This window comes from Schistocerca americana, chromosome X, assembly GCF_021461395.2.
Source record: "Schistocerca americana isolate TAMUIC-IGC-003095 chromosome X, iqSchAmer2.1, whole genome shotgun sequence".
In the NCBI taxonomy this organism is placed as follows: domain Eukaryota; kingdom Metazoa; phylum Arthropoda; class Insecta; order Orthoptera; family Acrididae; genus Schistocerca; species Schistocerca americana.
In genome coordinates, this window is record NC_060130.1 from 704398184 (window position 1) to 704425125 (window position 26942).

The 26942-nt window shown below is 42.4% G+C and overlaps 1 protein-coding gene across 1 annotated transcript in view; it reads right to left on the reverse strand.

Moving 5' to 3' along the window:
- The window catches only part of LOC124556836 (myrosinase 1-like), a 260034-nt gene that overhangs the window by 83791 nt on the left and 149301 nt on the right, over positions 1–26942 (reverse strand). The gene's annotated exons all lie outside the window — the stretch shown is intronic.

Sequence of the window (26942 nt, forward strand, 5' to 3'; positions counted from 1 at the left end):
AAACAATCCCCTAAAGGCAGAAAGACTCACTTGGCCTTACCGGAGGTTCAGATGGCCTGTGATACCGTTTTAAAACATAAATTTTGGATAAGGATATTAGTTGCGGAAATGTGAAACACGTGAGGTACAGCAGTGCAGCAATGTCATACAGGCTGTACTACTGTGTTAAAGCTGTAGTCTTAGTCTCCGAGCTATGACAAGCTTCTATAAATTTTCAGTAAGGATTTTCTATGGTGTTCATACAATATTTACCTATTTGTAACAAACTCTCAACAGCTGGAGGAAAGGTCTCGTGTGGTGGTAAAATTATAGCTTCGTAGTAACGGTCTCATCGTCAATGTTCACTTTATTATAGCCATAGATAAAAATGATGTTAGTTATGTGCTACAAAAATGAAGGAAGAATACTAAGAATGAGGACTCTCATTTAAAAATAGTAAGTTTAGCAATATAAGAAAATAATAGAGCTAGGTATTTAACCATCAAAAATCGAAACGTGCGGGGTGTTAACTATCATCACGTACCAAAAGCACGTTTAACTCTGTTATTTTATGACTGAAAGTATTGCTACATCTAGCATAGAAATCTGGCAGCTAAATTAGAGACAAAAAGCCTATCGGTCATCTAAACAGGAGAGAAAATGTCTAATTTCTAAGGTCTACCTAATTAAAAGCTAAAAGCAAGGTGCCGCCGAGTGTATGGTAGGATGTGCCTGTGAAGCAATAAACTCCGGAGAGTACCTAACTTAGTAGGGAGAAATGAAAGACGAAAAGTGAGAAGCACCGACAGTCGAAAATGACACTTGTAACATGACGATGTCAGAAAATATAATCTAATAATTACTGTCAGGTTTAGACAACAATTGCTTGTTACGACATGAATTACAGTTTTAATTCCAACACGGCGAGCCGATTCTTTTTCACAGTTATCGCTTTTTAAGTTTCTTTACTTATCTCTCTCTCTCTCTCATCCACTCTGATTTTGTGAGTTTGGGATGCTTCTGGCTAATGGCTCTGAGCACTATGGGACTCAACTGCTGAGGTCATTAGTCCCCTAGAACTTAGAACTAGTTAAACCTAACTAACCTAAGGACATCACAAACATCCATGCCCGAGGCAGGATTCGAACCTGCGACCGTAGCGGTCTTGCGGTTCCAGACTGTAGCGCCTTTAACCGCACGGCCACTTCGGCCGACTGGGATGCTTCTGGATTTCATTCTTGGCTTCTAATTTCTCCCTTAGTAGTCTGCTACTTTCCTTTTATGGTAAACTTCTTTTTCTTAATATTGTTTAGTTTCAGTGTACTGTGAATTACTACTATATTATGAGGCGAGATAACGATGGGTGTGTATGTAGTTCAGTATTTTGTCCTTGAATTTTTGTTCACTTACGATGTAGTCCAACAGATATATTCCTGCGAATTTTCCACGTATTATCTCCTTCATACCTTGTGATTGCGAAATGACATATATTCCGTGAACTGGCTTCCTTCTTCTTTCACACATTCATCAGTTCCTCTGTCTCCATGTGTGGTTGGTGTTTGTTTCGAGTCAGTCTTCGGAATTATAATTCAGTCAATTCGATGTTCACAGTAAATTATCCACCCAGTTACGTATATTCATTTAACAACGGCGTCGACAAATGTTGTACAATCATGTGATTGCTTACAGAACTCTTGAGAATAGGACTATGCTCACGAAAATATTTTAGAAGGCTGCATGTCCTGCAGACACACATCCACAGCTTTTAATTCAGCTTTTTCCCATTGCTTGTTGCCTCCTCATGTTGTCAACAATCGCCTTGATATTCAGTTTTCCATTCCACGGGCACAAGGGCGCCTGTAGGTATGAATACCAAAACTACATACGAAACACTGTTATTCTCAAATAACGTTTATTATGAACAGTCCTCTGCAGGTGAACCGTGGTAGCGACGTTCGCAAATTGAACAGCACAAAGAAAAATAACTCACAATGCAATTTATAATTAAAGTTACATTCGGCTTAGAAAGGAATGGCTTACGCAGTTACGAAACTTTATAATAACCTGTCAAATTAAATAAAACGTTTAACAGGCAAGCTCTTTCTAAAACCAATTATACTTGTTGTTATTAAAAATATTGCTATTTTACAGAAAATATCTATTGAGCGTGTGTGTGTGTGTGTGTGTGTGTGTGTGTGTGTGTGTGTTAGAGAGAGAGAGAGAGAGAGAGAGAGAGAGAGAAAGAGAGAGAGAGGGAGAGAGAGAGAGAACATGGTTTGATAGTGTTATAGCTTTTCATTAATAGCTTATCTGTAAATGGACAGCTTGCAGTAACGAATAAATTTTAATCACGTTTGTAGCTGTTGTAAAAATAATGACACGTTCCACATCATAACTGTTGTTGTGGACTTGAGCAGTGGATCAGGTAACTAACTGCAATATCCATTGCGAACGTGCCGAATATACGTATCGAGCCGCCAATGTAACTGTAGCTACTGTACATGCTATAAGCTCACGTGGAACAATACAGAATTCCATTGGCTATGCTACGACGGAGAAGCATTTACGTATACCGAGAAGGACACAATTACATCGCTTTCCACTGTCTGCTCATCAGCTTCACTCCTGTTCACAATTCCGCCCATGAGCTCTCAAACCGTCAGCTACGCACTGTATACACTGTTGACCCGTCACACTACGGAGTTGTGAATAATCACAAAGATTCTAGCTCAAGATAAGAGTTTTATCTGCGACTGTTGCTTGAACACACTGTTAACGTTGACCTTTATCAAAGGAAACAAACTAATTCATTTTTTTTCGGCTTCAGATTCTTAATGTTTTTTGTTTTTTACCTCGTTGATGATTTGTACCCGTGTTTGTAATACTTCGTTTCGTTTTTGTTTCACCGCAGAGAGAAATAAGGACAACTCATTTATACAAAACTTGTTGAGTCTGTAGTTACGACTTTGACATCTTTTACTTACAACACACTACAAATGTAATCAGAGCAGGAACTCATTTTTATAGATAATACCCAGAAAAAGTTAATATCACGGGAAACCCGTCCGAGCAGCCGCGCGCTCGCGCTAGCACGTCGCTTCCGGGATTCGAGGAGGGGCGCCGACACCAGATCGATTTTTCCCAGCGGATTAAAGGCATGGGCCAGTATGCCGGCCAGGCTGAAACGGTTTTTAGACGGTTTCCCACGTCCGACTCGGTGAATGCCGGTCTGCTACCCGTGTCCCGTCTCACCGTCTCAGTTACACGATTCGCCAACATTTCGAGAACCTTCTCACACTTTTACATGGAATAAAACCAGACGCCCCCGCCAATGAACCATGGACCTTGCCCTTGGTGGGGAGGCTTGCGTACCTCAGCGATACAGATAGTCGTACCGTCGGTGCAACCACGATGGAGGGGTATCTGCTGAGAGACCAGACAAAGGTGTGGTTCCTGAAGAGGAGCAGCAGCCTTTTCAATACTTGCAAGGGCAACAGTCTGGACGATTGGCTGATCTGGCCTTGTAACATTAACCAAAACGGCCTTGCTGGACTGGCACTGCGAACGGCTGAAAGCAAGGGGAAACTACTGACATAATTTTTCCCGAGGGCGTGCACCTTACTGTATACTTAAATGATGATGACGTCCTCTTGGGTAAAATATTCTGGAGGTTAACTAGTCCCCCGTTCGGATCTCCGAGCGGGGACTATTCAGGAGGACGTCGTTATCAGGAGAAACAAAACTGGCGGTCTGCGGATCGGAGCACGGAATGTCAGATACCTTAATAGGGCAGGTAGGTTAGAAAATTTAAAAAGAGAAATGGATATATTAAAATGAGATATAGTGGGAATTAGTGAAGTTCGGTGGCAGGAGGATCAAGACTTCTGGTCAGGTCAATACAGTGTTATAAATACAAAATAAAATAGGGGTAATGCATGAGTACGTTTAATAATGAATAAAAAAATAGGGGCGCGTGTACACTACGAACAGCATAGTGAACGCATTATTGTGGCCAAGACAGATGCGAAGCCCACGCCTACCACAATAGTACAAGTATATATGCCAACTAGCTCCGCAGATGGTTCAAAATGGTTCAAATGGCTCTGAGCACTATGGGACTTAACATCTGTGGTCATCAGTCCCCTAGAACTAAGAACTACTTAAACCTAACTATCCTAAGGACATCACACACATCCATGCTCGAGGCAGGATTCGAACCTGCGATCGTAGCGGTCACGCGGTTCCAGACTGAAGCGCCTAGAGCCGCACGGCCACACTGGCCGGCGCTCCACAGATGACAAAGAGATTGAAGCAATGTATGATGAGATAAAAGAAATTATCCAGATATGGGGGACTGGAATTCGGTAGTAGGAAACGGAAGAGAAGGAAAAGTTGTGGGTGAATATGGAATGGGAGTAAAGAATGAAAGAGGAAGCCGCCTTGTAGAATTTTGCATAGATTTAGGGACCAGTTTCTAAATTGTAAGACATTTCCACTGGCAGATGTGGGCTCTGACCACACTCTATTGGTTATGAACCGTAGATTAAAACCGAAGAAACTGCAAAAAAGAGGGAATTTAAGGAGATAAAACCTGGATAAACTGAAAGAACCAGAGCTTGCAGAGAGCTTCAGGGAGAGCATTAGGGAACGATTGACAAGAACGGGGGAAAGAAATACATTAGAAGATGAATGGGTATCTCTGAGAGATGAAATAGTGAAGGCAGCAGAAGTTCAAGTAGGTAAAAATACGAGGCCCAGTAGAAATCCTCGGGTAACACAAGAGATATTGAATTTAATTGATAGAAGGAGAAAATTTAAAAATGAAGTAAATGAAGCAGGCAAAAAGAAATACAAACGTCTCGAAATGGCTAAGCAGGGTTGGCTTGAGGATAAATATAAGGATGTAGAGGAGTATATCACGAGCGGTAAGATAGATACTGCCTACAGGAAAATTAAAGAGACCTTTGGAGAAAAGAGAACCACTTGTATGAATATTAAGAGCTCAGATGGGAAATCAGTACCAAGCAAAGAAGGGAAAGCAGAAAGGTGGAAGGAGTGTACAGAGGGTCTATACAAGGGAGATGTACTTGAGGTCAATATTATGGAGATGGAAGAGGACGTAGATGAAGATGGAATGGAATATAAGATACTGCGTGAAGAGTTTGACAGAGCACTGAAAGACCTAAATCGGATAAAGGCCCCAGGAGTAGAAAACATTCCATTAGAACTACTGATAGCTTTGGGAGAGCCAGCCCTGACAAAACTCTACCATCTGATGAGCAAGATATATGAGACAGGCGAAATATCCTCAGACTTCAAGAAGGATATAATAATTCCAATCCCAAAGAAAGCAGGTGCTGACAGGTGTGAAAATTACCGAACAATCAGTTTAATAAGTCACGGCTGCAAAATACTAACACGAATTCATTACAGACGAATGGAAACACTGGTAGAAGCCGACCACGGGGACGATTAGTTTGGATTCCGTAGAAATGTTCAAACACGTGAGGCAACACTGACCCAGCAACTTATATTAGAATACAGATTAAGGAAATGGAAACCTACGTTTCTGACATTTGTAGGTTTAGAGAAAGCTTTTGACAATATTGACTCTCTTTCAAATTCTGAATGTGTCAGGGGTAAAATACAGGGAGCGAAAGGCTATTTACCATTTGTACAGAAACCAGATGGCAGTTATAAGAGTCGAGGGGCGTGAAAGGGAAGCAGTGGTTGTGAAGGGAGTGAGACAGGGTTCTAGCCTATCCCCGAAGTTTTTCAATCTATATATTGAGCAAGCAGTAAAGGAAACAAAAGAAAAATTCGGAGTAGGAATTAAAATCCATGGACAAGAAATAAAAACTTTGAGGTTCGGCGATGGCATTGTAATTCTGTCAGAGACAGCAAAAGACCTGGAAGAGCAGTTGAATAGAATGGACAGAGTCTTGAAAGGAGGATGTAAGATGGACATCAACAAAAGCAAAACGAGGGTAATGGAATGAAGTCGAATTAAATCAGGTGATGCTGAGGGAATTAGGTTAGGAAATACGACACTTGAAGTAGTAGATGAGTTTTGATATTTAGGGAGCAAAATAACTGAAGATGGTCGAAGTAGAGAGGATATAAAATGTAGACTGGCTATGGCAAGGAGAGCATTTCGGACAAGATAAGGTTGTTAACATCGAGTATATATTTAAGTGTTAGGAAGTCTTTTCTGAAAGTATTTGTATGGAGTGTAGCCATGTACGGAAGTGAAACATGGACGATAAACAGTTTATACAAGAAGAGAATAGAAGCTTTCGAAGTGTGGTGTTACAGAAGAATGCTGAAGATTAGATGGGTAGATCACGTAACTAATGAGGAGGTATTGAATAGAACTGGGGAGAAGAGGAATTTGTTGCACAACTTGACTAGAAGAAGGGATCGGTTGGTTGGACATGTTCTGAGGCATCAAGGGATCACCAATTCAGTATTAGAGGGGAGCATGGAGAGTAAAAATCGTAGAGGGAGACCAAGAGATGAATACACTAAGCAGATTCAGGTTGAATGTCGGTTGGAGATGAAGAAGCTTGCACAGGATAGAGTAGCATTGAAAACTGCATCGAACCAGTCTCTGGACTGAAGACCACAACAAGAATAACACTAGGCACAGGCGGGTGGGGTACACAGATTTCGTCCTGGGAGAAAGGGATAGCGAAAAGAAGGGCATCTGGCTACGCTACACCACTAACATTGACAGAATCATATTAACACGCCGACCCTGTGAAGATACATATATGAAGGTGAAGGAGATAAACGATAATATTACTGAAACGATACTTTGATATTTCAAGGATGCTACATGGTACATATGGAGATTAGATTTATGAATATGAATTTCACCGATATCAAACCATTTAAGAAAGAGTGATATATAAATTTTTATTTCTACAGGATGTTCGGAAATTCCAGTTACAAACTTCTGGGACTTTTATAGGGAAGTGAATACATAATATATTTTGAATAGCAACCCATGTCCGCAAACGCATCGTTTCCGTTCTACGACGGTTTCATTTCGGATGTTTAACTCATCCACTTCTGCTTAAGGAAATGAGTTAGGCGTTAGGCAGTACAATTATTAGGTAACAATTCGAGAGGAAACATAACGAAGCATCCATTTATCACTTCAGAGCATTTGTTTGTATTAACACTTAAACATCACGTGCTTACATCATTCCAAAACAAAAAAGACCCCAGCATACTGTGCGTATAGAACAGTACTGATGCATTACAACAGCGGATCGATGTGGCGATCACCACAATTGTTACAGACATTTTACCTCCGAAGCATTTTCTGGTGCACACTCTCCATTCCACCTGGTGTCCCTTTAATTCCTAGCGCAGCGGACAGAACTCGTGCCAGCAGATCTTCCCGTCTCTACAGGAGTCTCGTAGCAAGGCAAACGTTGAGTGACAGCTGGTGAGCGTCTGACGTAGTACTCGTCTATTCTATAGCATACCAGGACAAGGAACTCAGAGACTTTTCTCTTTCCCTCAGCAGACGTGGGCGAGTTACACATCTGAAATGAAACTAACGTAGAACGAAAACAGTACGTTTTCGGACATGGGTTCCTATTCAAAATATTATGTTCCCATTCCCCTCTACAAGTCCAAGAATTTTGTAACGGGAATTTGCCAACACTCTGTATAGTTACAATGTGCAAGAGATGCATTTACAAAGTACAGTTTGGCTGGCCTTAATCACAGAGTCCTCTTTCTTTTGACGTGCCACGATACCTTTATTTCTCCTAACGAATCCATCCCGTGACCTTTATTTAAGCGATGGAGGATATTAAGATTTTGTTTTGTGTCTGAGAATGGATAGCCTGTACTTAATGTGTGTCTGGATATAGAAAATTTTGTATCCCTGCTGTGGATGTACTCAGTACTGTGTTCAGTAAATCTGGTTAGAATGTTAATATTACAATTAAGAAGTGACTGGTACCATAAAACGTTCATTGCCTGTGATATATAACGTTATTTAAAAATGTCGTTCATGTAACTCAGAAATTCGATAAAAGATCCGAAGTTCTGAAATACGGTATTAGGTGTCAGTTGACGCTTTCAGTACGAACGACGCGTGTGCTGGAAAAGAATGCTAGTTTACCTTGAATCTACCGCAGCTTTCGATGAACAGAGACTTTTAACCACTAAGAAACATCCAATATCCTAGATCGCATAAAATATTTCTTTATTTGGCAACCGATATCGAGAGACTTTGCTGTCATCTTCTGTTCTTAAAAATCGCTACTGCGCGCGAAGTCTTGTTTTCAGTTCTGCTCTCAAGCAACTGTAAAACTTGTGAAAGGGTAGATTCGGAAGTCGCCTACGCGCGTATGGTTAGAGAAATAAAATTTATATTTGGTTTTATGGAAATTTCTCAACGCGGTGAAAGTAAATGGAGTGTGTGTAAAAGCACATGGGATAAAACTGCTGCAGCTGGGAAACGTGTCCATCGGCTTCAGATAGCGCCTGTTAATTGTGTTAATAACTGCCTAATAATTCAAATAATAATATTTCATATTTGATCGTTTTCGAGGTTTTTCCGTTCCGTTAATTTATTTCTACTCTATTGTGTCAGGTAATGAAGAACAGAAATAAATTAACTGCTAAGAATGCGGATACTATCTACAGAAATGAGCGCTTCCGAGGAAAGATTTAATCAATGAAATTGCGTTATCTATGTGGGAACCAGTATGCTACTGGAAATATAAATACCCCAAAGGTATACGCATAAACAGCCATTGATTACCACATCAGTCATTGGAGCTCATTGGCCATAAGAGAGCAGTTTATCTACAACTTATCCTTTCTGGGCTTAGTTTTAAAATGCCGACCAAGAAAATAAATATGATGGTTTGCCACGAAACAGTCACTGAGAACGTAGACAGTACTTGACAAGACGCACTTTAACGTTCTGGGCTACAGAGACGGGTCAAATCAGCAGGATAACCCAGTTGCGCAATCGCTTTCTCTGACTGTATTTTCAGGATTCGTTTTCTTCACGAATTTACTCGTTTTGGCGCTGATTGTCAAACAGTACTGGAAGCAATGGAGCAGATGAGACGTTATCGACAATGGAGGTATGAAGATCTCCATTATCGTGAATCCCAAGGCGCTGCGGGGGCTATCAGTCACTTGTAAGCGCAGAAAAAACCTTCTAGAATATCCAAGACACCTTCCACCAGTTAGCGACAGCATAGGATGACCACTGGAAAAATGCTCCTATCACAGCACGAAAAAGGCTAATATGCTCCCGTTTTAAACGACTCTGACTGAAAAGTGGGGTGCTAACTGTCTCATTTACCTTCTTCAGTCCCTTCAAAAATTTTCACAAAGTTTTGGAATGCCAACATATACGTGCTATTTTTAACATGAAAATCAAATCTCACTTTCACGAGCTCCACTAACTATAACTCGCTTACACCCACTAGCCGATAGCGGTAAGTCGCTGATAGTCATCCTCTCCCACTTGCTCATTCTCACTCACTTATTCAGCCCAATTCATCGTCATTATCCCTTCGTGTCTAGCTAACTGTCACTGTCTCCTGTCTCACAGCCGCAGTTTCCATCATCCTGTCCTACTACTACTGCCGCCTCTCACTGCCTCTCTCTCCCACCTGTTTTCTCTTACTGCTACATTCTCATTCATTCCTTGTCACTACTGCTGTCTCTTCTCACTGCACTATCTCTCTCTTCCTCATTGTCATTGTCACAGACTGTGTGTCTCATAATCGTTGGCTCTCACCCATTCCCACTTCGACTTTCTCCTTCTCTTTATTCCTCTCCTGCTGGCACTGTATCCTTTACTCTCCTCCTAGGACTGTTCTGTCACTGTCAATTATGTTCCACAGCCACTTTGTTCCTCTCTTTTCCTCACACTGCCATTGTCTCTTTCGCTCTTTCTATACCACATCCACTGTCTACTATCTTCCAGTAATTATTCCTTTTCCGTCTTTTTCCCACTGCCACTGCCTCCTCTCTCAGCGCAAAAAAGCGCTAATACGTTCGCATGCCGAAATTTTTGCGAAAATTTCTAAAGGTGCTGAGCAGGTAGAATGAGGCAGCTCACTTTTCAGGCAGCCTTTTAAAACAGGAACATATTAGCCTTTTTTGTGTTCGGATAGGACTATTTTTCCCCTGGTTCCCTTCTTTTCCCTGTACAGCTTAGTATGTCACTCATATGAAAATAACTTTATAGAAAAGTGAAATTTTGATAGTTTGCCGGCCGCTGTGGCCGAGCGGATCTAGGCGATTCAGTCCGGAACCGCGCTGCTGCTACGGTCGCAGGTTCGAATCTTGCCTCGGGTATGGCTGTGTGTGATGTCCTTAGGTTATTTAGGTTTAAGTAGTTCTAAGTCTAGGGGTTGGCTCTGAGCACTATGCGACTTAACTTCGGAGGTAATCAGTCGCCTAGAACTTAGAACTAATTAAACCTAACTAACCTAAGGACATCACACACATCCATGCCCAAGGCAGGATTCGAACCTGCGACCGTAGCGGTCGCTCGGCTCCAGACTGTAGCGCCTAGAACCGCACGGCCACTCCGGCCGGCCTAAGTCTAGGGGACTGATGGCCTCAGATGTTAAGTCCTATAGTGATTAGAGCCATTTGAACAATTTTGATAGTTCACTTACATGAAACTTAAACAGCGCAGAATTAACTTTACACCTCAGACTGCATTGTGCGTTCAGAAAAATGTTGCACGTGCTTCAGTACTACAACACAGGGCTCTCAAAACTCTTCTGACGATAACGGAGACTCTTTACAGCATACTTCTCCGCGCGACGTTACTTTGTAAACTATGTTTTCGCCTCACCCCGGAAATTACGGGCGTATTTTACATGTACAAGTTGAGTTGCTTTGAACGGATGAAGATATCAAGAAATTTTTCAAGGATGTTTGATATTGGGATCGTAGGAATATATTCTAAAAATTTCAGCCATTTGCTGTGCATAGACGTCTTGGAATCCGCGGCTCGGTTTTCGTATCGAAAACCCAAGTTTTTCGGGTTTTCACAGGAAGCGTCCCCGGACTAAATGGTGCCTCCATAAGCCCCTTAGGGCGCACAACAGGCGACATATAATTTAAAAAGAACCAACGGATTTTCTCCATTTGTGTGAGTTGGAGGAAGTGTGTAATATTCAAACTTTGAGCCTATCCCATAGGATAGTTACAGCAAGGCGAGCCTTCATTTGGGTACAAAAATGGATCCTAGTCCAACAGCTATCCAAAACGCTTGACCCTAACTCTCTATAGCCAACAGAACCCGAGGTATGAACCCAGAAAAATCCCGTTTTTATGCGCGGCGTTTCGGAGCTATTTGGGTAGCACATGCTGTCACATGCGTACCACTATGTGTCATTCTGCTGGGAACTAAGCCATGTGGGAACGCACAGATCGACATACTTGTGGATCGATATGCTATATCCCCGCATACATTTACCGAGTGTGAAAATGCGGGAACACATTGTGTGCGTCAGCGATCATAACCTTTGACATGTGGGATAACGGTAAAACCATAGGTTACCGCCATACAGCCTCCAAAAGGCGTGAGGTTTGTCTTAATCGCCTGTGCACTTACCACATTCCGTTACTACATGGTTATCACTTTGTACTTCGGTCCGAGTTCCCACGCTAGTACCATGGTCCTGTCAATGAAACATTTTTTTTATTTCGTTTCTGGTCAACTAAGGGCTGCATCAGGATAACTACTTATTTCTCTTTTCCATAAAACTTCTCCAAAACTCTGATTTTCTCAGAATGAACTCTTTTTCGGTCGTATGACAATTCGGCTCTTGTGTTTCTCTGTTTCTTTTTTGTTCCTGAGTATCTCTGAATTTCTTGACTTCTAGTACGAATTTTTCTCTACTGTGTAGGGTTACCTGTTCAGTCCTCATCTTTTAAGTCCGTTTCTGTCTTGCCTCACCAACCATTTTCTTTGTGTTTCCCTTTTTTGGAGTATGATTGGCTTTTCTTTGTTAATCTAACTTTGTTCATTCTCTCTAGATGTTTGTAGAGTATAACACGTCTTTCCCTCATCTCATCTGTTATTTTAGTACAGAATCAGTATATTTCCTTATTTGGTCTCAAAACCTTTTTGCATTCTTTGTTCTTGATTAAACACAATATTTTTCTCAAGATTCTTCTTCCTTTCTTTTTCAGATGTTTGATGCATTTTCACCTATATATAAAAACAGTATTTACATTTTATTGTTGTTTTGGTCTTCAGTCCTATGACTGATTTTACACAGGTCTTAGGGGTCAGAAATGAACCCCGTAAGCTCGCTTTAAAACCGCCAGCGGGTCCAGTGACATTATCTCCGCCCTCGCCGTCTCCGTATACTCGGAGACTCCATTCCCCAGTCGCCGTCGCTGCCCAGGTAACTGACAACACGTCACTCAATTCTGTTGTCGACTGCAACTGTATTGCTCCAGCGTGGAAAAGAAATGAGGACTAGCGGCATTGCCGCTACACACACAACAGTCGAACATAACGGTCTACACATACAACAAATTAAAGTGTTCCGCCGCAGTTTTCTGTCGGCATGTGGAGGCTAATCTCAGGAACTACTGTAGCGATTTCGATACGGTTTTCACTAGCAGATACACTGACTGACGAAGAAGATTTCTACGTATATAATTTACTTTCAAAGTTTATTTGACACTACAATAGTGAAGCTACAGTCACAGTATACAAAATTTTTTTGTGTAGAAAGAAAGAGTTACATTACCTGTTTCAACGAACTACGTCGTCATTTTCAAATGTAAAAGCATCAGTTGAAGAATATATAATCTCCAACTAATATATGTTCTCTAACTGATGTTTTTCGATTTGAAAATGACGATTTAGTTCGTTGAAGCCGGTAATGTAATCCTTCCTTTTCAAAGAAAAAAATCTATGTACTGTGACTATGGCTTCACAATTGGAGTGTAAAAAATATAATTTATTACTGCTACGTCAGAAAAATCGTCTGGCCGTCGATACGTCGTGCCATCCGTGCGAAGCTGGGGTGTTTCGATAGTTATTTATTAATACTGACTGTTGAGCAGTGAATATTGTGTGTGTGAGCGTGCAAGCGTGTGTGTGTGTGTGTGTGTGTGTGTGTGTGTGTGTGTGTGTGTGTGTGTGTGTAAGAGAGAGAGAGAGAGAGAGAGAGAGAGAGTGAGAGAGTGTGAGTGTGTGAGCGAGAGTGTGAGAATTTCAATATAACGTTTTCGATGACTGCTGTACATTTATTTTATATATGCTCCCTACTCAGAGAAATTCTAACAATTACTTCGACGTACAGACACATTCGACAAGTTACCGAATTTGACACAACAGTACAAGAGAACAGGATATGAGGATTAGGTGGTTTCTCTGAATAGTGGCTAAATATTCAATTAAATGTACAACAGCCTTCAAAAAATTACAGAAATGAATGATACGCTACACAACTCACTATTAGCACATAAATGCAAGTTTACCATGACAAAAAGAATACAAAATCTGACGCACTTGATCTGTTAGTATACAGTGTGGCCTGCCGGAGTGCCCAAGCGGTTCTAAGCGCTCCAGTCTGGAGCCGCGCGACCGCTACGGTCGCAGGTTCGAATCCTGCCTCGGGCATGGATGTGTGTGCTGTCCTTAGTTTAGTTAGGTTTAAGTGGTTCTAAGTTCTAGGGGACTGATGACCATAGCTGTTGAGTCCCATAGTGCTCAGAGCCATTTTTTTATACAGAGTGGTCAGAAACTGACTAAAAAGCTTTGTGAGGGTATTGCGAAGTGGATTGTGCTGAGAAACAATTGTTAAGAAAAAAACTCGATACGTTGCCCCGTTTCCGAGTTAATTAGCATTGAAGTTAGCCAATCAGACCCTTCCGCGCGCAAATTCAACCGGTCCGCCAGAGACGGCGTCGCCGAATGTGTTCTTCGTTTGGTTTCTTAAAACCGAACAATAGAGCGATTCAGTAATTGGAAATAGAACGGTAGTAAAGATCTCATCCCAGACAAAGGCTTAGCAGTCTCGTACGCTATCATCTACGCTATGAGAACAACTGACACTAATTGTATCTGGCGGGCCGCTAGAATTTGAGCGCGCAACGTCCTGGTTGACTGGCTTCAATGCTAATTAACATGGATTGGCGCCACGTATTGAATTTATTTCTGAACAATTATTTCTCAGCACAATCTACCCTGCAACACCCTTACAAGCCTTTCAGGCTGTTCGTGACTACCCTGCATATAAGCCGTCTCGTTTCATTAATGTTATGCGTAGCATTTCACGTTACGCAAAGCTTTAAAATATCCGTTACTAGTTATATGAGTTAAAAACCAGTACAGTGTCATTTGAAGACGCTTACGAGTAATGCGAAAATGCTGTGTTGTTGGTTATCGGAACTTCAAGAAGTTCCCGAGAGACGATGGTCCGCCAAACTAAGCGTTCCTTGGAGCCCGTTCGAAATAATCATTAAATCTTAATACCGTTATATCATAATATTACGTAAATACCTAAATAGTATCGGCATCAGTTAATATAGGTCACAAGTATTTAACAGATCACTGTTACCGTGAACTAATAAAATGACATCCACAACATTAGAGGCCAAACGACTGCGACGCTCGACGACTACCAAACCCGCAGCACTGAAGTTCCTCTCAATAGATGCACTTGAAGCTGGAATACACAGTACGCACTTAGCAACAAGTGCCAGAGAAGGTACTGTCTTTTCATGTTCGTTTCAACTTCCAAGACTATCAGGTTCTGCTTCTGCATCATTTTTGAAAGCGGCGTCGGAGCGGTACAACGATTTTTTGCGGGTATATCCCCATGGTTTAGACCTCTGGAACTTTAACGGATGCGGCGATTTCGTTGGGCCTGGTATACTTTCGTGTGAACCACGAGTAACTAGAAAGAGCGTAGGTCGCATTTTGTACCAACATTGACTCACAATCATGTTGCAAGAGCGTAGAATAATAGGCGTACATACGGTAGTTGCTCAGTTACCTGAAATATTCATACACCGAGGACCAACCTCTTTGAAAACGCTACCTCTGTCTTCACTGCTCGGCATCAAAAGAATCACGATACAGCGGACACAAAGATGTTACGATCTTGTGATATAAGTCCCGTTTAATATTATCATTCTTTCCATCCATGTAACTTCTGCATCTTAAGTATTGTCTTGGCATGACTATGTAATTCATCAAGTGCCCATCAAGTGCTCATCCAGAATTGTATACCGACAGAAAAGTACCAAATGGAGAGTAGGATATTTGCCTGGTTCTAGAAAATCGCTAGCTTCTTTGATTGAGAAACATGATAAGCTAATTTATGGTCTGCTCATCTATATTCTGAAGTCTATTTAGTTCTTTTTGTGGGGGCAGCTCCTTAATTTTGATCAGATTATCACCTGCTGAATCCATACTGTCTAACAAAGTGTTCTATCGGTCTTCGATCTCTTACCTGAGTGATTTTGAGAGTCTGGTTGGAAGACCAACACTTTTAAAATACGCTACTAGTGCTTTACACGCCTTAATTATGTCTGCTACTTAAGTTAATTCTGTCTGCGATGCTAAAAAGTCCACCTTAAAGATATGTTTGAGCAAGATGCTAAGACAATGACAAGCGAAAGAGCGTCTAGTGAATGTTAGATCCTTGATCTGCAGCGGAAAGTGCTGTGCTGACTTAATTCAGTTCTGGGGGGGGGGGGGGGGGAGAGGTAAACAATACTCTGTTCTCCATACTCCATATGCCACGCATCACTAATAGTGGATACAGTCACATTAGTGTTGGTTATTTTACGGGCATCGTCCATAGTTGTATCAGTTTGGAAAGGACTCATTTATCGCTAATAGGAGCAGTAACTTGTGGACCAGCACCTTTTTAACAGCATCTGCAATGGAAATAACTTTATTCTTAATCGTTGACGGATGAGGTAGTCTAGCCTGCACGTCGGCTTCATAATGCACTTCAGCTGCTACAGGTATGAGCACTTAGGCTACGTTTTTGAAATCGCAGTTATGAACCACACTGAAAAGTCCAAGATCTTTGCAGCTTGTTAGTGCCACCGAATCACAAATAATGCACTTTTTAGTTGCAGTGACGTCGCTCTTTTTCCAGACGTCACTCTCCCTCTTCTGTAGCTCATTTTCAATTACGTACTCTCCGTCACTTAATTTTCGTTTTACATGGTCTATAGTCTCACAAAACACAGAGGACATCTGATCCCGAGAGTCGGTCAGTTTCACCCTGTCAGCGCCACACAACAAAGCAAGGTCAAGCACTCAACTTCCGTATTACGTCACAGCTAAACTTACACTCCAGCACGCTTCAGTAAAAGATAAGGAGTCGACGAGCAGGAAGGGACCGTACTCAAACCCGACATACTCTGGACGCAGAAGTCAGTACAAACTGCCATTAGAGTGGCGCCTTGATTTCTTATGTATGCAACCCTCAACATTGGCCTCATACTTGCTCCGTTTCTGATCTGGGCTGGTTCAAATGGCTCTGAGCACTATGGGACTTAACATATGAAGTCATCAGTCCCCTAGAACTTAGAACTACTTAAACGTAACTAACCTAAGGACACCACACACATCCATGCCCGAGACAGGATTCGAACCTGCGACCGTAGCGGTCGCGCGGTTCCACACTGAAGCGCCTAGAACCGCTCGGCCACTAGCGGCCGGCGTTTCTGATCTCTAGCATATCTCCACGCTGATGCATTCTGCGTAAGGTTCTACATCTCTACATAACCACTGCGACCTATGTCCATTTGAACCTGATTAAAGAATTAAAGCCTGGAGTCCCTCTACAGTTTTAACATCCCACCCTTCTCTTTCCCTTGGTAGCTCAGAATGTGTTCCATCAATATATTCCTCCATTTAGTTAAGTTCTGCCACAAAGCTCTTTTGCGATGTAGTAAGCTACAGTAGATATTCTTTCTATCAGCATTTTTCTCTAGCACCACATTTCAATACCTTCTGTTCTCTTCTTCTATATACTATTTGTCATCTACATTTCACCTCTATAAAAAGTTATGCTGTAGACATGTTGTTTCAGAATATAATTCCTTAATTTGTATAAGATCTTAACAAATTTCTCTTCTTCCGAAAACATTCGCTTGAAAGAATATTATTTCTTTTTTTTTTCAACTACCCTCTTCAATGCTCGACGGTGGCTGTCCGTGACTACTAAGGTCTGTCTGGTCTTCGTTTTGTTATGGATGTTTCTTCGTGTTTCTACTCTACAATCGCATCACCAACAGTCGAAACTTCAGAAATGTACCTAACTGATCTGCTATTCAGGTGACGTCCAATGACCATTCCACGTCAGAAGTTACTAACCTCTCCTGGCCAACTCATTCTGGTGTTATTGCTTGACTACTAACAACACGATACCCCCATCGCCTTTTATGTTGATGGGTTGGCCTCCATTAATATCTATTGATAATTTCCTCATTACATACGGGTGTCCGGATAGTTTTCATCAAATATTGTATGTTTCAAAAGCTAATGCTAAGACGAATTCAGAAATCAACGTCTTTTTAAACAGAAAACGAAGGAGGTTCACTATTGGTGAAACAATGTATCGCCTCAGAAACACACTAGACGAATTTGTACTGTCTTTTAATTCACTGGATATATATTTTCTGTGGTTTAGACGTGGAACTTCAGTCATTTAGAGACTTGTCCATTCTTTCATCCTCGGCGCTTTTGTTCTTCGTGCATTTTTTTGTTGACACGGTTTGTTTTTTCACGCGAAGAGTGTTTTACTAACAAAATTGTCTCTAGAGGTTCTATGCAGCATGTTCTATCATCAGATCCTTGTCTCGCAGAATTTTATTCCTCACATCTGTGTGAAAAAATGTTACATGTACATTTTGTGACTGAACGAATGTTGTCTACACGTTGCTGTGGGATTTAGGTTCGATACAGATTTACTACCACTATACATCCTAAATGATGCTGGATCTTACATATATTTTTACATTGATGAAAAATACTAAATCTGAGGAAAAGACAAGAAAACTGACGCCCATTTTCTTTCTTAAATGTTGCAACTGAAAGAGCAAATGTTGCTTTAAGCGTCGTACTAACGTTATTTTTTAAGAAAGGTACTATTGTTTTACAGGTGTAAGTAGTTATCAATGTTAACCCTCCTTTTTTGTTTCGATTTTGATCAGCATCCCTTCAACTAGAAGTTCCTGTAATACAGCTAAAAGAGCTAAAAGGACTGTTCATCTCCACAAGGGCTTGCTCTATAATTATGCATAAGTATTTAAATGATTTTTACGTTGAGATACAAGCTTCTTCTCTTTCCGTAATGCGGAATTTATAATAATCAGTAAGATATTATTTATTGAGAATCGTAGAAGTGATTCGCCAGATTTTCTGTGATGAATGGACGAGAATAACACCCCTGAAATCTTGGGAAATTTATTGCCTGTATTCGATTCAGGTACCCTCCACAGCTCTCACTATAATAACGAAGATCTACCGAGTGTTATACATCCAAATATTTTTCATTGAATAATAGTTATTACTGATGCACGGACACGTTTGCATGCTACTACGTGCAAACATTCTTTGTCAAACCTGCACTATTCATTTTTTTATGATTTAATTTTGTGAAATGCAAACAACTCCAAGATGCAGAATAGCTAAGCAAGTGAAGGGGTGTGAGAGGGACTGAAACAGTTGAAATACCAATCGTAATTAATAAATCCCTCAACACGTGTAGTCGTTTAGTTAGACACTTGTGTAGAAGTCATATTTCAGTTAGCGTTAGTTTTATCCCCTTTCGTGGGTGGAGACGAGAATCATGATATTTTAGTCTGAAAGTTCTCCTGTAACCCCACTTTCAAAGCCAGTCACTTTACCTCCAACAATTGTTTCTCAAAATCGAAGTCTCTCTACAACTTCGTTTGCATATCCCAGTGGTGCTCTTCATTCATCGATATCATTTTCTCTTAAAAGTTTCTGGCCGAATTGCATAATATCCTGGTCTTATCCATATACTTGGTGTTGCATAATAATTGGCATATTTTAACGAATAACAGTGTGAGCCTTGTCTAAAACCGTATTATATTACAATCTAGAATAATCCCGTTGTATTCTCCAAAAGATATTAATGAGTCAGTTGTAGTTTTTGTCCGATATTGTCAGGAAAGAAGACAACTGTAACTGGACTCATCGTATTTAACAGATTTTACCTAAGGTTTAAGTTTAAATTACATTCTCAGAGAGCAGCTGATGAGGTAACTGCTTACTTTCCTGTTAATCGCATAAGTAGATTAAGTATTTTACGAGACACACTAAAGAATTCTGAGCCTGTGCAACGCCCGGTGATTTATAGTGCGTATTTCTCTTGACTGCAGTGTAACAAAAGCGTTAAGATACAATCGACTTAAAGAGGCACATGTAAAATGAGAACTGTAAATGTGAATGATTCCTTGACTGACTTATTGTCCTGTTTTCAAATGATCCTCTGAGTTTATTAACACTATTTGAACATGAGACAGTGGTTAAACTCACAGGTAGTACTATGTCGTCCGAACAAGACACAGCCAGGACAAAAGCACCACAGGGGCAAAGATGCGAGCTGCTGTCAGTGCCATAGAGACTCGCCACTTGCGAGTTCCACCAGCGCCACAGGCAGCACTGAGGATGATGATATCGATTTCGCCTCGGCCAATTGCCGGCCGAGTACAAACCGGCAATGACCGGACGGCACCGGACAGAATCCTACACGGAAGACAGAAGAGCAGCTCTCGCCCATTAGCTTACAGATCATCGTCCACAGCTGACTTAGACAGGAAACGTCGTATAGTGGACTCTTAGAGATGGGCAGACAGTTGTTGTCAGTTGGATTTGCTATGTACTGTGAAGCTTACTGACGATTATTTGCACTTAGCCATAGAGGTCCTTCTTTTTTGTGTTATATTACATGCAGTGTTGCAGAATTAATCACTCAACTAGTCACAAAGATAAGTAAACCATTTTAACTCATTTGTGTGACTTTGTTACTAATTTATTGGAGTGTTGTAGACCCTTCGTTTTCTTGTCCTGTTACCTGACCCTGGGGCATAGCTCCGTAATAGTGGCAACGAGAAATTGTCTTAGCGGTGTGCTGCTCCAGAAGCCGTTTCAGGAACTCTCGAACTTGGCCTACCGTAACAATAGTGATAACTCGGCTTTCCTAGCAGTAGCGAAGAGGCCGCTACAAAAGGCAGCACCGACATTTGTAAATACCAGCACTAAATTCAGGTAGCTAACTTCTCACTGCAATAACAATCGTCAACCAAGTATGGTTCTGAGAAGTATTGTACAGGAGAACTTAGGAACTATTCTGCCATTATTCTACCGTATTATGCGCACTCAGAGCTACACTAACTTTAAAAAATGGATTGGAACATCATATGGCTGAAATGAACTTTATAACACACGAAGGTGACAAAAGTCATGGGATACCTCCTAATATCTTGTCGGGCTCCTCTTGTCTGGCGTAGTGCAGTACCTTGACGTACCATGGACTCAGCAAGTAGTTGGAAGTCACCTGCAGAAATATTGAGCCATGCTGCCTCTATAGCCGCCCATAACTGAGAAAGTGTTGTCGATGCAGGATTTTGTACACGAACTGAATTCTTGATTATGTCCCATAAATGTTCGATGAGATTTTCAGGTCTGGCAGTTTGGGTCGCCAAGTCATTCGCTCGAACTGTCCAGAATGTTCTGACATGGCGCATTGTTGTTTGGAAACATGAAGTCCATGAATGGGTGCGAATGGTCTCCAAATGGCCGAACATAACCATTTCCAGTCAATGATCGGCTGAGCAGGACCAGAGGACCCAGTCCATTCCACGTAAACACCGCCTGTACCATTACGGAACCACCATCAACTTCCACAGTGTCTTTTTGACAACTTGGGTCCATGGCTTCGTGGGGTCTGTCACTCACTGGAACCCTGCCATCAGCTCTTACAAACTGAAATCGGGATTCATCTGACCAGGTCACTGTTTTTGAGACGTCTAGAGTCCAAGCGATATGGTCACGAGCTCAGGAGAGGCGCTGCAGACGATGTCGTCCTGTTAGCAAGGGCAATCGCTTCGGTAGTCTGCTGCCGTAGCCCATTAACGCCAATTTTCGTCAAACTGTCCTAACCACTGAAAACTGTACGCAAACGCCGCTGCTCTCGGTCGTTAAGTGAAGGCTGTTGGCCACTGCTTCGTCGGTGGTGAAAGGTAATGCCTGCAATTTACAATTCTCGGCCATTTCTTGACAGTGTGGCTCTCTGAATACTGAAATTCCTAACGATTTCCGAAATGAAATCTCCCATGCGTTTAGATGCAACTACCATTCCGCGTTCAATGTCTGTTAACTCACGTCGCGCGGCCATAATCACTTCGGAAACCTTTTCACATGAATCACCTGAATACAATGACAGCTCTGCCAATGCACTGCCCTTTTTTACTTTGTGTTCGCGGTACTGTCGCCAACTGTATATGTGCATATGTGTGTTTTTTTGCCTCTGTGAACACGGTAATTACATGAAAATACACCACTCAAAACCAGACAAATGTACATGATTTGTCGCTGATATTTTACTGTGGTACTAAGCAGGTTACGATCACATTGCCGAAGTGAGATACACTGTGAAATACTTTAAAAATAACCAGCAGGTCTTTCACTGTGGAGATAAGGGTGATATTATGAATATGATAGATGACATAAAGAACATTTACAAATAAAAGCACATTATCATACAACAGTGTCAACGAAGAGAGGGTCCTTGCCAATAATGATTTTCTATTAAACTTCCAAAAGGTTCTTCCTTACATGACAAAAACAGAACCCTGCATTCTGACACAAATAGGCGTGTTACTTTTTCTTACAAAAATCTATATGTCTCATATACTAATGATAAGACCTATTATAGTGAAGTTGTACTTCATGTAAGTTATTTTGAATATCAACTAATTTTATTGTAATTCCTACAGATAATCAGAAGCTACAAGGTGGAAATAAGTGCGCTCATCTGACAATACCACTTATACACAATGTCGTTCTGTTAAAAACGATGCATGTACTTATGTATTATTTATACACTCCTGGAAATTGAAATAAGAACACCGTGAATTAATTGTCCCAGGAAGGGGAAACTTTATTGACACATTCCTGGGGTCAGATACATCACATGATCACACTGACAGAACCACAGGCACATAGACACAGGCAACAGAGCATGCACAATGTCGACACTAGTACAGTGTATATCCACCTTTCGCAGCAATGCAGGCTGCTATTCTCCCATGGAGACGATCGTAGAGATGCTGGATGTAGTCCTGTGGAACGGCTTGCCATGCCATTTCCACCTGGCGCCTCAGTTGGACCAGCGTTCGTGCTGGACGTGCAGACAGCGTGAGACGACGCTTCATCCAGTCCCAAACATGCTCAATGGGGGACAGATCCGGAGATCTTGCTGGCCAGGGTAGTTGACTTACACCTTCTAGAGCACGTTGGGTGGCACGAGATACATGCGGACGTGCATTGTCCTGTTGGAACAGCAAGTTCCCTAGCCGGTCTAGGAATGGTAGAACGATGGGTTTGATGACGGTTTGGATGTACCGTGCACTATTCAGTGTCCCCTCGACGATCACCAGTGGTGTACGGCCAGTGTAGGAGATCGCTCCCCACACCATGATGCCGGGTGTTGGCCCTGTGTGCCTCGGTCGTATGCAGTCCTGATTGTGGCGCTCACCTGCACGGCGCCAAACACGCATACGACCATCATTGGCACCAAGGCAGAAGCGACTCTCATCGCTGAAGACGACACGTCTCCATTCGTCCCTCCATTCACGCCTGTCGCGACACCACTGGAGGCGGGCTGCACGATGTTGGGGCGTGAGCGGAAGACGGCCTAACGGTGTGCGGGACCGTAGCCCAGCTTCATGGAGACGGTTGCGAATGGTCCTCGCCGATACCCCAGGAGCAACAGTGTCCCTAATTTGCTGGGAAGTGGCGGTGCGGTCCCCTACGGCACTGCGTAGGATCCTACGGTCTTGGCGTGCATCCGTGCGTCGCTGCGGTCCGGTCCCAGGTCTACGGGCACGTGCACCTTCCGCCGACCACTGGCGACAACATCGATGTACTGTGGAGACCTCAGCCCCACGTGTTGAGCAATTCGGCGGTACGTCCACCCGGCCTCCCGCATGCCCACTATATGCCCTCGCTCAAAGTCCGTCAACTGCACATACGGTTCACGTCCACGCTGTCGCGGCATGCTACCAGTGTTAAAGACTGCGATGGAGCTCCGTATGCCACGGCAAACTGGCTGACACTGACGGCGGCGGTGCACAAATGCTGCGCAGCTAGCGCCATTCGACGGCCAACACCGCGGTTCCTGGTGTGTCCGCTGTGCCGTGCGCGTGATCATTGCTTGTACAGCCCTCTCGCAGTGTCCGGAGCAAGTATGGTGGGTCTGACACACCGGTGTCAATGTGTTCTTTTTTCCATTTCCAGGAGTGTAGATTATGTCAGGTTAGACTGGTAATATTTGGCTAAAATCTCTCATACGTGTTTAATCAGTTTTTGCTCCTGACTGCATTATATACTTGCTTTTCCGACGTAAACATTCTATATCTTTTGTTTATAGCGCGTCCTCGTGCTGTCAGTGTATGTTAGAAAAGAAGATGTTAATGTGGGATCAAACTGTTTAGTGTCGAAGAGAAAATGATAACCCACTCTGTATTTTAGTTTGAAATTCATGTGAATGTGTTAATAAAAGCACGTAATACAATGGAAGGTGAATAAAAGCCATATTCTGGGCTACGCGAAAAGTACAATTTTTCAGAAGTTGAGAGCTAGTTTTAAAATTAGCAGAAAAAATGCTGTTATACTGTTCAAAACGCAAAAAAATGTTGCAGATATTAGGTGTGGGGTCGGATGTCAGCTGGGTTTTGTGTATCAGGCATTGCTTCAGCTCGCTTCGTAGCTCTTGGGAGAATCTTGGTTGTTTCCTGACCTCACCGTTATTGTTGTAATAATACACAGGGTGAATCACCTACAACTTGCATTGCAAATATTACAGAAATGGAAAGTGCTATTGCTGTGCGGTTTTCACAGGATGCATTGGTAGACACGGGATCGTATTGCCAGCCAATCGACAGATTGTAAAAATACTTATTGTATTTTTTGTGCAAAAATACACTTTTTTAAATGGAACGGTGCCAACTGACATTAACAGTGTAAAGTAGCGTAAGTTAGAATGTCAGTGATGTTTGCTGCAGGATTCTAGCGCGAGTCGTGCGTATTTTGAAAAGTTCCCACACGGATACCGGTGCAATACCTGTGGTAGCACACACTAAAGAACAACACGAATGCATACAATAGTATTGTGGATTCTGACCAGCAACGAGATAACTGATCATCTTGTGTTCAAGATAACCACCAGCAGCGGCAATGCACACATCCAGTCTGATGCAGAACGACTGCTGCACACGTGCTAGCATTTCAGCGGAGATGACTGAGCAGGCTGCAGTAATACGTCGTTGCATATCATTTGGTGTAGTTGATATGTCCTAGTAGACAGCGTCTTTCAGCTTTCCCTGCAGTAAAACCTCTACAGGCGTCAAATCCAGGGAACGGTCCGGCCAAGGTACAGGTTCTCACCGTCCAATCCAACGATTTGCAAACAATTCGTGGAAACATGCTGTAGCACTTCGTGCACCATTGGTTTGGACATTCATCATGTTGTTACCACGGGTTCCTCCTAGTCTACAGAGGATCTGTGGAAGATGGTCTGTCGGGAGGCTACGATACTTGTGCGCACTCTGTTTTCCGTCTATGAAAAACTGGCCTATGAGCTGATCACTATCACACACTACACGTTTACACTCCATGGACGCTGATATTTCACAAAAGGTTTTGCTCAGTCGTCTCTGATTTTTTTATTTGTTGCAGGAGGAGAATGAAATTTTTTGTAAACATACTTGGAACATTTAGCTGTAAGTTGGCATATAAAAGTATTTTCTTTTGTTTACAGGTGAGCCATAATGGACCGTGAAGTAGATGTCAGGTTGCGACAACAGTCGTTGATGGAATTCGTCTTCAAGACCGGCGATGTCTCTGCCACATCGATTCACAGGCAGTTGTTCCCTGTTTATGGGGAGGACACACTGGATCGCAGCAGTGTCCAGGCGGTGGTTGCGGAGGTGGACAATCCACGATGTGGCACACCATCGACGGCAGTGAGTGGTACGAATAAGGAGACCATTGATCAAATCATCCAAAATGATAGATGTGTGACGACAAGACAGCTTGCTGAAATGAGTCGTTTGTCATTGGGTAGTGTGGTATCACTGGTACAGTCACTAGGGTACAGAAAAATCTGTGCACGTTGGTTGCCTAGATTATTGACAAGATAATGAAAACGATGGGGAAGAATGTGTGCGAGGGTCTCATGAAGACCTTTACTGAAGAGTGGAAACAGTGTTTTGACGGCGTCGTCACCTAGGATAAAACATGGTTGTTTTTGCCCGAACCTGAGAGCGAAACCCAGTCCATGGAGTGGCGTCATCTGGGTTTCCCTCGGAAGAAGAAACCAAGACTTTCACGAACAGCAGGCCGAAAGGTGATGGCCTCCTTCTTCTGGGATCAGTGTGGTGTCATTTTCATTGACTTTTTGGAACCTGGCTCCGCAATTAACCGGGGCCGTTACTGTTTGTCATTGGGCAAGCTGCGACGTGCCATCAAGAGTCACAGACCACAGCTTCAGGGTAAACTCTTCAGACTACACCATGACAATGCCAAACCCCATACGGCCCTTATGACGCATGAGAAAATCAGGAAAATGGGTTGGAAAATTATTCCTCATCCTCCCTACAGCTCCGTATGATTTTTACCTCTTTAGTAGTCTGAAGGCTCACCTGCGTGGTAAAACATTTGATAGTGAGAAAGACCTTATTTTCTGTGTCAAACAGTAGTGTAAAAGTCAATCCCCAAAATTTTACCAAAGTGCATTTACATCATGGAAAGAACGTTGGGCCAGATGCGTCACAGCTGATGGAGGCTACACTGAATAGGCTCAATGTGTAGCTAAATGTTCCAAGTATGTTCACAAAAAAATTCATTCCCCACCTGTAAAAATAAGAAAATTAGAGACGACTGTGTAAAAGTTTTTGAACGCCCTTTGTACAGATGTTAATACGATTCTCATAATCATTTCCATGTAGCTCTTGACGGAGAGAGATCTGCTAGGGATGGAAACTATGTCGACAAAGAGCGCATAGGACACTTGCCTGACTCGTGCCACTTCCTCGTGTGATTAGGTGGGAGTCAACGTGCGGAACAACTGCAATCCCCCCCCCCCTCCCCACCCCCCCATTCTGTCGTCACTTGTCTCCTTCTGTTACGTTGTATAGGTGTTAACACTACCACTTTCACGTAACTGGGTGAAGAGGTTGATAACACGCAGCCGAGATGGTTGACATCCCAGTAGACATCTTGCGGCATATACCGTACAAGAACGACCTGCATTCTCCGTACATTCTCTATAAACCATCAGCATGTCGGCTTTTTCTGCATGGTAAATGCCATCGTCTACACACGACCTACTGCTTGGGCTGCCACGAACTAACTGATTAGCGAGTCGCAGTGTAAGCCAACATAACGACGTACCTAGCAACTACACAGGTTGAATGGCAAGTGTCGGTGTGGGAACTTTTCAACATACGATATCTCTTAATCGACTCGCACCAGAATCCTGTAACAACCACCACTGACATGCTAATTTACCCCAGTTTTAATTTTTTAATGTCAATAGGCATCGTTCCATTTAAAAAATTGTATGTTTGCCAAAAAAATACACTTCATAAGTATTATTACAGTCTGTTGATTGGCTAACTATACGAGTCCCTGACTACCAGTCCATTATGTGAAAACC